Source organism: Paramisgurnus dabryanus, chromosome 2 (genome assembly GCF_030506205.2).
Source record: "Paramisgurnus dabryanus chromosome 2, PD_genome_1.1, whole genome shotgun sequence".
NCBI lineage: Eukaryota > Metazoa > Chordata > Actinopteri > Cypriniformes > Cobitidae > Paramisgurnus > Paramisgurnus dabryanus.
Window position 1 is genome coordinate 8,894,217 of NC_133338.1, and position 12,243 is coordinate 8,906,459.

A 12,243-nucleotide genomic window follows, 5' to 3' on the forward strand; every position below is an offset into this window, starting at 1 on the left:
TTTACTCAAGCATCCAATCAGTCTCTTAGGATCACCCCAGAGCTATTAAGCCACGCCCCTAGCAACAATTTTGGGTACCCTAGCAACATCTCCCATAGACTACCATTATAAAAAGCCCAGATGGATATCTTTGCACCAGAGTGTCATAGAGACATAGGGGTGGGCTCATTTTACTCAGGCATCCAATCAGTCTCTTAGGATTCTTATTGAGGTATTAAGCCACGCCCCTAGCAACAAAATATGAAGACCCTAGCAACATAATAAACAAAGCCTTATATCTCTGGATCTGAACATCGTAGAGACACAGGGGTTGGACCGTTTTACTTGTGGCTTGAAGTGTAATCATTATGGGATGCCAATTTTCTCCCTAGCAACCAAACTTAGTACCCTAGCAACGGAATAAACAAAGCCTTATATCTCCGCATCAGAACATTGTAGAGACACGGGGGTTGGACCGTTTTACTTGTGGCTTGAAGGGTGATCATTATGGGATGCCAATTTTCTCCCTAGCAACCAAACTTAGTACCCTAGCAACGCAATAAATGTTAGCTTCATGCTAGCTTCCTGCTAATCATGCTACCTTCATGCTAGCTTCATGCTAATCATGCTAACATCATGCTAGCTTCATGCTAACGTCCTGCTAGCTTCATGCTAATCATGCTAACATCATGCTAGCTTCATGCTAATCATGCTAGCATCATGTTAGCATCATGCTAATCATACTAGCATCATGCTAGCTTCATGCTAACTTCATGCTAATCATGCTAGCTTCATGCTAGCTTCATGCTAATCATGCTAGCTTCATGCTAGCTTCATGCTAATCATGCTAGCATCATGCTAGCTTCATGCTAATCATGCTAGCATCATGCTAGCTTCATGCTAATCATGCTAGCATCATGCTAGCTTCATGTTAATCATGCTAGCTTCATGCTAGCTTCATGCTAATCATGCTAGCATCATGCTAATCATGCTAACATCATGCTAGCTTCATGCTAATCATGCTAGCATCATGCTAGCTTCATGCTAATCATGCTAGCATCATGCTAGCTTCATGCTAATCATGTTAGCTTCATGCTAATCATGCTAACATAATGCTAGCTTCATGCTAATCATGCTAGCATCATGCTAGCTTCATGCTTATCATGCTAGCATCATGCTAGCTTCATGCTTATCATGCTAGCATCATGCTAGCTTCATGCTAATCATGCTAGCATCATGCTAATCATGCTAACATCATGCTAATCATGCTAGCATCATGCTAGCTTCATGCTAATCATGCTAGCATCATGCTAGCTTCATGCTAATCATGCTAGCATCATGCTAGCTTCATGGTAAATCATGCTACTTTCATACTTAAACATACTAACAGCCAGATAGCCTACTAAACTAAACTTATGTCAAACCGTTTTAAACGTGTAGGCTACGCTTTCTCAAGCCAACATAAAGTTTGTCTTCAAACTTTACTATCTAGTTTATGATTAAGTTATATGAATTATATGAAAACAGTTTATATATTATATATAACAGTTTTATCTCGAAGTTATGGTATTGCTAAAGTCTAATGTATCGTTTCTGAGGCTGCTAGATTTTTCTTTACGCTATTCACGTTTCTGACGTGAATTTAAAGCACAAATTGCCTGCCGTTGACTTAGTTAGCCACTATGCATTTGTTTTGTCAGCATGTTTGGTGAGATATCTAACGTGATTTTCGTGGGGCTTAAGGAAAAAAATCTTGACCCCTTCTAGTTCTGCCATTGCAGTAGGGATGCAGCTATTAACTGGTTTCACTATTAAGCACTTTAATATGTCACGGTTAAGTAACCGTAAAGCCTTCGCTACACCCCGTGCTTTTGTTACACGCACGCACACACAAACCAGATCCACGACCCACCAAGAGGCGGGTGCGTCATGACTCTGCAGTGCACTGTATGACAAAGCTCCGCGTTCAAAAGAATATGTGCGCGTGACGCGTCTCTTGGTTGTTCGTGCACCTGGTTTGTGTGTGTGTGTGTGTGCGCGCGCGCGCACGTGAAAGAGCCACACTCCAATCGGTCTGTGCAGCATTAAAAACCAGGGATCAAACCCGGGCGGAGCTCCTGGTGGTCTGACTGCATTTCATTACGTTGAATTATTTTAACGCGTTAATGATTAATGAATTAATAACATGAGTTAACACGTTGATGCTGCCACCCCTAATATTTATATTTGATTTTTGTTTAATATTAAGCTACACCTGTCAAAATGACTCGCAGTACTTGGTCCAGGATGACCCTGTGTTATTATTCGTTTTGAGAGGCTCTTATCATTTTTACTTATACTTCAAACAAACCAAAATGATATTTTTTGCAGCAACCATGTCGGTGTCCTTAAAGGAACTCTGTCGGGTACAACAACAATGGAACGATGAACTTGAAAATCAACCATTCTAATGACTGGCGTCCACATCCGAAATGTTGAATTAAATTGAATGTTTTGGATACCACCATTAAATTATTTTGTGCATGTAAAACACAAGTAAAGGTTTTTATTTATTGGAGAAAAAAGGGCTGTTTAATTAATATAAGACACTAACAAGTGAAAATAGTTAGGTTTCAGTAAATTTATTAAAACTCGATAGCTGTAATGCTTCTGTGCAGGAGGAAGCCCGTGAACCACGAAGGTAAGTTTGCGAGCAGATTAATATATATATAAATGTTTTACAGCGTTAATGCAGAGCTTTTGCCAAGCAGGAAGTGCGCTTCATGCTCCCGCTCGATAGGTGGCGCAGAGAGACCAACATCCATAGCCAACAGCCACCAAACGCCACTAGTGGAAGAGATCGCCTCGAACGTACAGCGCGCTCCCTGCTTTGGCATTCACGCTAATAGTGTTGTAAATATCATCAGTTTCTTGCAAAAACTGATTGATTTGCTTCACAAGACGTCAATATTTAACACAGAGTTATGGGGGATTACTGTTGTATTGGATATGTATGCTTTAGCTCAAAAAGTGGCAGATCGGTTGACTTGCATGACGGAGCTCTGGGGTTTCTGCAAAATATCTTCTTTATTGTTCTACTGATGAAAAAAACATATTGGATGATGTAAGTGTTAGTAAATGAACTTGATTTTGAAAGTATGCTACCGTTTTATTACAGTTTGTTGAACTTAGTTCATTTATTTTCGTTGTTTTATTTAAATAGCCTACCCTTTACGTTGTCAGTAATTACTGTGCTGCTAATTTCTGATACGGGAATGTTTGTTTGTTAGAAAAATGTTAGGCTACCTTATTAAAAGTATTGCTCTTGTGTTTTGTTTCACTAATGCTGTTCTCACAGGGCTTGCACTGTTCTGTAGTTAATTAAAAGCTTATTAATTCTAAACGTGTCACATGTCCATATTGCACGAAAAAAAAGGCACTACACTCCCTTGGGTCCGCAGCAACACATCCGCCACATAATAAAACTGTAGACAGACAGACACAGACGCATACACACACAGAGATTCCTCCCTTTATTAAAGAGAAAAATATGTTCAGCCCCTCCTTCCGAAGCTTCAAATATTCGTTTATAATTCAAATATTGACTTCTACTAGAGCTTCGAAGCTCAAAAAATGGTATTCGGAACAGCCCTACTTATTAGACAGCATAGTCCGCTCATCGTGTTTTGTATTGCATCACTTATAGATCTTAAACCTTTAAAATAGAGTTTAGTAAGATGTATGCAACTACAGTCAACTTTGGTTAACTATTGAAGCCTCGTCTCTTGTCAAAAGTCTTAATGTGAGCGCAGTATTTGTTGAACACTGCTGGCACCAGCGAAGTATCTCGTATCTCCCTGCTCCCAAGTCATAAAGCTCGTATCTCCGATAAAATATGACTTTCGGAAAATGTTGTGTTAATGTTGGTACACAACAGCATATGATAACAATGTAAGGCATAATAACTTTAACAATACAATGTTTAATAACAAAAAAAATACGGCGTTTTTTTAATTTCCTGAAAAATTATGGTTTTGGAGATACGAGGATTCTGCCCGACAGCGAAGATATATAAGTTTATATAAGTTATATAAGTTTGAGTTTATTAAAATGTACAAATTTAAAAATATAATTCTTTTTCTACTAAAATTGAATTGGTGTTATGTTTTGAAATATAGGCATGAAAACAAAATGTTTCTACCAATCTTTCATGATTTTTGAATTTCTATTGCTATTTTAATGTTAGCCATTAAGGGCAAATGTAAGGGCAATATGCTTTTTGACAACTTTATGATAATCTGATTTATGATCCTGTTAAAGTTTCTTCAGCTCCAGTAAACTTAAAGTTAAGGTTACCGACAGTTAGTTAGGTATGCCAGATGGGTGCAGAACCTGAGGAATGTTACCTTGACAGGGATAACCTCCCAGCTGCTCCCTCAGAGCTAGACCTGTTTGAGTCGTGACTCACTCGGATCTTTAACCCGGATCTTTAAATTAACTCTTGAGTCGCGGGTCTCTAGTGTCATTAACCCGGATCAGTTGAGTCCTACTACAATTCAATGTTAAACCACAAACAGCGGGAACCCACACACACAAACTTCGCGGGCACTACAGATCCATTCGTAACTGGCTGATCTGCGCGAGAACTGACCCAAGATTCTCACTCAGAACCGGAAACATTGCAAACTCGAGAGACCTGCGGATGCGTGCGAGCCGCGAATTGACCCGAGATTCTCACTCAGAGCCGGAAACAATGCGAACTCGAGAGACATGCAAATCTGCTCTGACTTGAGAATCTCTCAACTCGGCTGATCCGTAACCGGCTGATCCGTAACCAGCTGATCCGCCGGCTGATCCGTAACCGGCTGATCTGCGCGAACTGTCTCTTCGGCTTTGGGGGCTACATAAGCAGGACAGTTTTTTTCTATATTTTCTCTATATTATTATGCTATTGTTATTAGGCTTATTTTTTAAATGGTCGGCCATACACACCAAACCTAAAACCTATAAGCATGTTATTTCAGAAGTGAAAGGCTTTTGTTATGGATTTGCTTTTGAGGAGACTTCAGTCACTCTATAGATCCACTAACCGGCTCCGGCTGATCCACGCGAATCAGCCGGTTAGTGGATCTGTAGAGCGAGTCTCATGTCCATGGTCTGCGAGTCTGCAATGTTTCCGGCTCTGAGAATCTCGAGTCGCGTGGATCAGCCGGTTACAAGTGGGTCTGTACGGAGTTCCTTGGCAGTTTAGCAATACTGACTCAAGTGACTCACATAACCCCGATCACTTTAGTGAGTGACTCACAATAACCCGGATCCTTAAAAGGAATCGAGTTTGCCAGGCCTACTCAGAGCTACAGGGTGTGCAGTGCACATTTCCACCCCTGCCAGTTTAAAAGGCCATTAGATGTGTATGTATAATTGAAAATATATAGTAATAGTATATAATCATAGAATAATGATATTGAAATGTATTTTATAAACATCAAAGATTTTATTATAAAAACAGCCATGCAGGATTGAACTGGAATGCAGTGACCACTATGGTTAATGCCCCTAACCCACCGCCACCACTGGACATAGAGCACAAGAGAAAACCACCAAAGACATGCCAGGAGTTGCCACCAAAGAAACGTAAGAGTCTATATTATGTTACAGGTTGACTTATTCTCTATAAGACAGTATACATACTGTCAATGTCTATCAAATAGTATCAACATCTTGTTCTGCTGTTGAATGATTAAATGTTTTTTTTATGCTGTAAAATTATTCAATTATGATCTAAGTTACAAATATTGTGTCTTTTTTTTACAGGGAAACAAAGACACACCACTGGTCCATTTTTTGAGGAACATAGCTTGCCTGATGATGATGCTGTTGCAGGTCCTTCATCGCCACCTTCTTCACCAGATAATAATGCTGTTGCAAGACCTTTATTACCACCACCAATGCAACCAGATCTGACAGGAGCTACTAAAAAACATTCTATGAATATCAGGTCTCTGAAGTCACAGATATGTAAGCTGAAGGCAAACACTGCATGAAAAGAGCTGTATACGGACAAATACGGGATGGGAAATCTCTGCTAAACTTTAGGTTTGCCAGATTTTTGAGGCAGAGTGCTTGGAAAGGTAATACACCAAAGTAAACTCGTTAAACATTCAGAAACCTTACGTTTGTGGATGTATGTAGGAACTGGTGGAAGTTTCCAGGAATCCTTACAGCTGGTTGTGAGGAGGGGTGGGTGTGAGGTGTGAAGGGCTTTTTATATGTTAATGACCCACAGGTAGAAGTGTCTTCTTTGTTTTCAGAGCTGAGTGGGGTGGGGTGGGGGGTTAATCATGTCTCAGCACATACAGTATTGTGGTACATAAAAACTGTGTTTTCTAAATACGTTTATTATTAATATAATTTAATTAGTCTATTTAAGAAACTTAGCATAATTCAAAATAACTAAAATTCAATGAACACAATTACCATTTTAATGTGTGAAAATTATTTCTCTGACTCAAGAGAAATGCAACAAATGTTATTTCAGAATATATATTTACAACACTTTGAAAACATGTCTCCAACTGCCCTAGGTCAGAATATTGTGTACGTATCTCTCAATGCTGCATACATAATTTAAAAGAAGCCTTTCAAATGACATCATGTAACACAAAAATATCAATAGACAGGTCCATAATCTAAAAGACAGTCTTTCACATATGAATGCAAAACATGTTGGGTGATACAGACTGACAAACTCGGGTAAACATATCTGCAGATACCTGTCAGCTACTGTACTTCTAATCCAGAGGTGCCCAAAGTTGGCCCACAATAGACCTTTAATTTGGTCCATCATGCCACGTGAGATAAGGAAAAAGAAAACAAAAGTCATTGACGCTGAGATGTTCGTATTTTTTATTAAACATTATCTAAAATTTATCATTCATTTACAATAAATTAATTAGGCTACATGTCTTAACTCAGTATTAGTTTATATTTACTTATATTTAAGTAAAAATTCATTTAGGTATACGTTAAATGTTTCCAATGATTAGTATGGCAGTTAATCCACTAAACCCAGACATAATTCCTGAGGCATGTTTATACAGAGTTTTGTATTTCATCAAGAAAGTGCTAATTCACAAAGATGTTATATTTAAGAAATCTGAGCATCATTCAAAATAACTGTTAACATGTTTTTCAACTAAACATGCTTTGTCAACGTAATAAACTTTATAAAAACATTTTTTTTTTTTTTTAATTATCAAGTATAAAGAACAATGCATAGTGTGAAAACGCGGATTATAAAAAAAGTATATTAAGTGCGAGCAGAGGATCAAGCAGAAATAACGCCAAAGGACTACATTTCCCAGGATGCACCTGCACCCACTCATCTGCCCCCGTATGGAGCGAGAAATGCGTCTTTATTAAATGCGATAAATTAAATGATCTGAGAGAAATAAAACTATTTGAAAGAAAAAGTTATCACACTGATAGCAAAGAAGCATTTCATGAGAAAAAAAGAATATTTGAGAGAAAAAGTTTTCATACCAATAGCAAAAAATAATAATATTTGAGACAAAAAAAAAAGTTTTGAGAGAAAGTGTTTTATCATGATAGAACATAAAAAATATAAATTTGAAATTTTTAAAATTATTTCTGAGAAAAAAAATCTCTCAAGAATATGTTTTTTGCTATTAGTGTGAAAACATTTTCTCTAAAAAAAAAGTGTTTCTATCAAAACGCTTTTCTTTGCTCTCGATGCAATTTCTTGCTCTCGTGTCAGGATTTTGCTTTCTCTGTGAAAATTGTGTCATGGGCGGGGCCACGTTCCTATTGGCCAGTCGGGTAAGCATCGTCTTATTTTGGGAATCGAACTGAATCATTACACCGTTGTTCGGTTCACCTAGATAGATGCCTTCTCTGCTTTTAGTTGAGCACGGACACTCTAATGTTTGAGTAAGATGATGACACACAACTCGATGGATAGCTGGCTGAGCAAGTTCACAGCACTGAAGATTAAACATTAAAAAATGAAATGGTACTCTTATTCATGAATGAATGTGTATTATATTATTAGCTTGCTAATCGCTAATTAGCCATCATGCTATAGGTAAACTTGCTAATTCCAAATGAATGTTTCGATTCACTTAGTGAGTAGTGATCTAGTTTCTACCTTTGCACTTGCTAGCCTCAAAGCACCTGAAAAGTAACTGCTTGTTCATCATATACAACCTCCTGTATAGCTTTCAACCAACGTTAGTGTGCATGGAGGAAGTACACGCCTAGCTGCCGCAGCGCGGGGGGCCACACACGTCGGGGCTACGGTGACCACAGTCCCGATGTCGTACGTGGCAGTGGTGGTATATCATAACTTAAATGTGTTTTTTTGTTTTCATAAAAATATTAACATTGATACCATTATAATAAGATAGCTGCCTGCTATTGAAATCAGTGTGAACAGATGCACTCAGTCTCTCAATATCACAACTATGGTCATATTGAATACACAGCTATGACAATAAATAGGGCAACAAAGTAATAATAATAATAATAATAATTTGTTACACTTATTTAGCGCTTTTCTGCAACACTCAAAGCGCTTTACATATAAAAGGGAGAATCTCCTCAACCACCACCACAAAAAATAGCCTTGGAGGAACTTGTGAGATGTGAACCATATTTTTATTAACTTATTAAATTAACAGATCCATAACTTAGTAATTATAGATTAAACATATGCTTTGATACTCAAAATAGTATTGGGGAAAAAATACTCGAGTCACACACGCATTTCAGTCAGTTCACATGGTCACACACCACACCTTGTATTTCTCACGCTGAGAAGACTTAACTTTTCCTGCTATATACAATTAATGGACGAAGCGCAGCGCAGGAAGGTTCTCTGTCAAGTTCATAGCTGTCTCGAATTTTTCTTGCGCTCCTCTGATGTCATTCACTTGGACTTGATTTATTCAAAAACTCCCCAACTGCTTTGCAATAAGAAGCTTAAGCTTATCTGAAACTATAAGGAAAATAGACTATAGAGGCTTCTGAAATGAATGAAAGGACTTGAGATGACTATTGGAGCATGTCAGACATACTTTTTATATAAGTGTAATTCTTGTCACTTGTCACAATTTAACACATCAATAATGTGTTATGTTTGTAACAACACTGGGTGTGATAATTTTAACACATTGTTTTGTATTAAACTATACAACACATTATGTGTTATTTCGTATTGATTTTGAGTTCATGTAAATAAAACACTAGATGTGTTGTCCTTATAAGAAAGATGTCTCAATTTAACACATTCGTTTTAAGAGTGTATGTAAAATACGGGACAAATCGCGTCCCGTATTGATTTGATACGCGTCATTTTGCCTGTTAATACGGGACGATTCCGTGTTTCACGGGACGGGTGGCACTGCCACCTGCATTGCATACAGTTGGTTGAAAGCTATACAGGAGGTTGTATGTATATGATGAACAAGCAGTTACTCTTCAGGTGCTTTGAGGCTAGCAAGTGCAAAGGTAGAAACTAGATCACTACTCACTAAATAAGGAGTGAATCAAAACATTCATTTGGAATTTGCAAGTTTACCTATAGCATGATGGCTAATTAGCGATTAGCAAGCTAATAATATAATACACATTCATTCATGAATAAGAGTACCATTTCATTTTTTAATGTTTAATCTTCAGTGCACTTGCTCAGCCAGCTATCCATCGAGTTGTGTGTCATCATCTTAATTAAACATTAGAGTGTCCGTGCTCAACTAAAAGCAGAGAAGGCATCTATCTAGGTGAACCGAACAACGGTGTAATGATTCAGTTCGATTCCCAAAATAAGACGATGCTTACCCGACTGGCCAATAGGAACGTGGCCCCGCCCATGACACAATTTTCACAGAGAAAGCAAAATCCTGACACGAGAGCAAGAAATTGCATCGTGAGCAAAGAAAAGCGTTTTGATAGAAACACTTTTTTTTTTAGAGAAAATGTTTTCACACTAATAGCAAAAAACATATTCTTGAGAGATTTTTTTTCTCAGAAATAATTTTAAAAATTTCAAATTTATATTTTTTATGTTCTATCATGATAAAATACTTTCTCTCAAAACTTTTTTTTTGTCTCAAATATTATTATTTTTTGCTATTGGTATGAAAACTTTTTCTCTCAAATATTCTTTTTTTCTCATGAAATGCTTCTTTGCTATCAGTGTGATAACTTTTTCTTTCAAATAGTTTTATTTCTCTCAGATCATTTAATTTATCGCATTTAATAAAGACGCATTTCTCGCTCCATACCCCCACCCTTCAGGTGCGACCGCTTTACCTATGGGCTTGACGGGAAGATTCAAAATCGCGAACCGTTACTGCATGGATTACTCTCGGTCTCTTTGTTTGCTCATCGACATTACGGTAAGTTTGATTTAATTAATTTGCCTCCATCACGCTGATCGGTTGCCTATTTGTTCATATTATGTTATTTACTATGATTCGTTTTTGTCTTTATACTAGAACTGTTTGAATTTAAAGCACAAACAGTAAAACTTTAAGGGTATACGTGGTACACAGCGGTAAACATGAGGTTAGAAATACGCGAAGTAACATTCAAACCGGGCTGTTAGAAGAATCAATTCGATGTTTTAATTTTTAAAAACAAAACTTTAAAGAAGCCAAGATGAGACGTTCTTTGCTTAAAACAAACAAAGCAACAGTAACTTGTGTGTTGGAAATGTTAGCAGCTAGCAAGTGTCTCTCTGCTATGTTAAATGATGCAGACTATCTTTTGTTGTTTAAAAGCTCATTGCTTTAATTCTGGTAGATGCTGCTTATTTTTCAAGACTGTTTTAATAGCTTTATATTGATTTGTAACAAAGCCAGCTTCACTTTGAGAGAACCTAGATGCTAATTGTAAAGAAGCTTGGAGTCATAATATATTTTAACGTTATATGTTTCCTGTTCTTCATCTTTTTAAATATGAAGTCTATCCATGTTTGTGTTTACAGAGGTCATGTACACTGTGGTCAACTTTGTGGGCGCTGAAGAGGTTTCTGGGTAAAGATGATGTATGTTTATTCATTCAATTTTAAAAATCAAACCTGTTAGATAGTAAACAGATGTATGTGATTTTGATTTTTAATTCTGTGTTTGCCAGAGAAATATAATGAAGTAACAGTGAAAGCTAAAACATCAGACTGATCCAGACACTGAAGAAATTGATGTCACTGCAATCTGGCCAAAATGATGTAAGTTTAATAATGAAATTATTAAATTAAAGAGGTTAAATAGTTAATAGATGTGTTATGATGTATGTGATTCTATTTTTTTATTCTGTGTTTGATAGACAACTATATTGAAGTAGCCTACTGTAATGAAGCTGCAGAACAACACAGAGACTCTGAGGACATCAACACAGAAAATGAAGTAAGAAGATGTATATTATGAAGTTCTTTGATCATATATTGTTGTATCTTTGTACAGTTTAATGTAAACTTTCTAAAATGTACAACTTTATATGTCATTTGATTTGTCGTGTGTATCTGTATATGTGTATTAGTATTATGCCAAATACTTATATGTACTTTTATATTTCCAAAGGGCTCCAAAGAGATGTCTGTCCAGATGAGGGTGCATCAACTTTACCTTTGCTGACAACAGTTAACTTAACTCAAACCATTTAAGGAAATCGGTTGCCTTAAACCATTAAGTTTTAAAAAACATACATTTGAGTACTGTGAACTTAAGTCTTGTGCAATTATGCACTTATATTTAGGTAGTGTGAACTTAAATATAAGTGCATAACTGCATGTGACTCAATTTTTTTAAGTTCACAGTACTCAAATCTATGTGTTTTAAAACTTGAATGGTTTAATGCAACCGGTTTTCTTAAATGTGAGAAATGACAGTGTTACAGTGAGAAATGTTTGATTAATTCCAAGACAGAGCTCTGCTATTGAATCTACACTGCAAAAAATCACTTTCTAACTTAGGATTTTTATCTTGTTTTCAGTAGAAAAACTAAAAATTCTTAAATCAAGATTTCTTTTTATTTTTATTTTCTTGATGAGCAAAATTACCTAAGAAAATATGTGTAGTTTTTAGACAAAAATATACAATTTAAGTAAATTTGTGCCTAAACAAGCAAAAATATCTAACAATGGGGTGAGAAAATTGTGCTTAAATTAAGTTTTTATGAAAAAAGAAAACGTAAGATTTTTTTCTCACACCATTGGCAGATATTTTTGCTTGTTTTAAGCACAAATTCACTTAATGTGTGTGTGTG

General features: G+C 36.6%; 1 long non-coding RNA gene across 1 annotated transcript; it reads left to right on the top strand.

Moving 5' to 3' along the window:
- The first annotated feature begins 10,742 nt into the window (after nucleotides 1-10,742).
- LOC135783730 (uncharacterized) lies at nucleotides 10,743-11,964 on the top strand. The gene is made up of 4 exons (XR_010545750.2): nucleotides 10,743-11,026; nucleotides 11,116-11,206; nucleotides 11,305-11,384; nucleotides 11,559-11,964. It is a non-coding gene; the product is annotated as an uncharacterized lncRNA (long non-coding RNA).
- The last annotated feature ends 279 nt before the right edge of the window (nucleotides 11,965-12,243 follow it).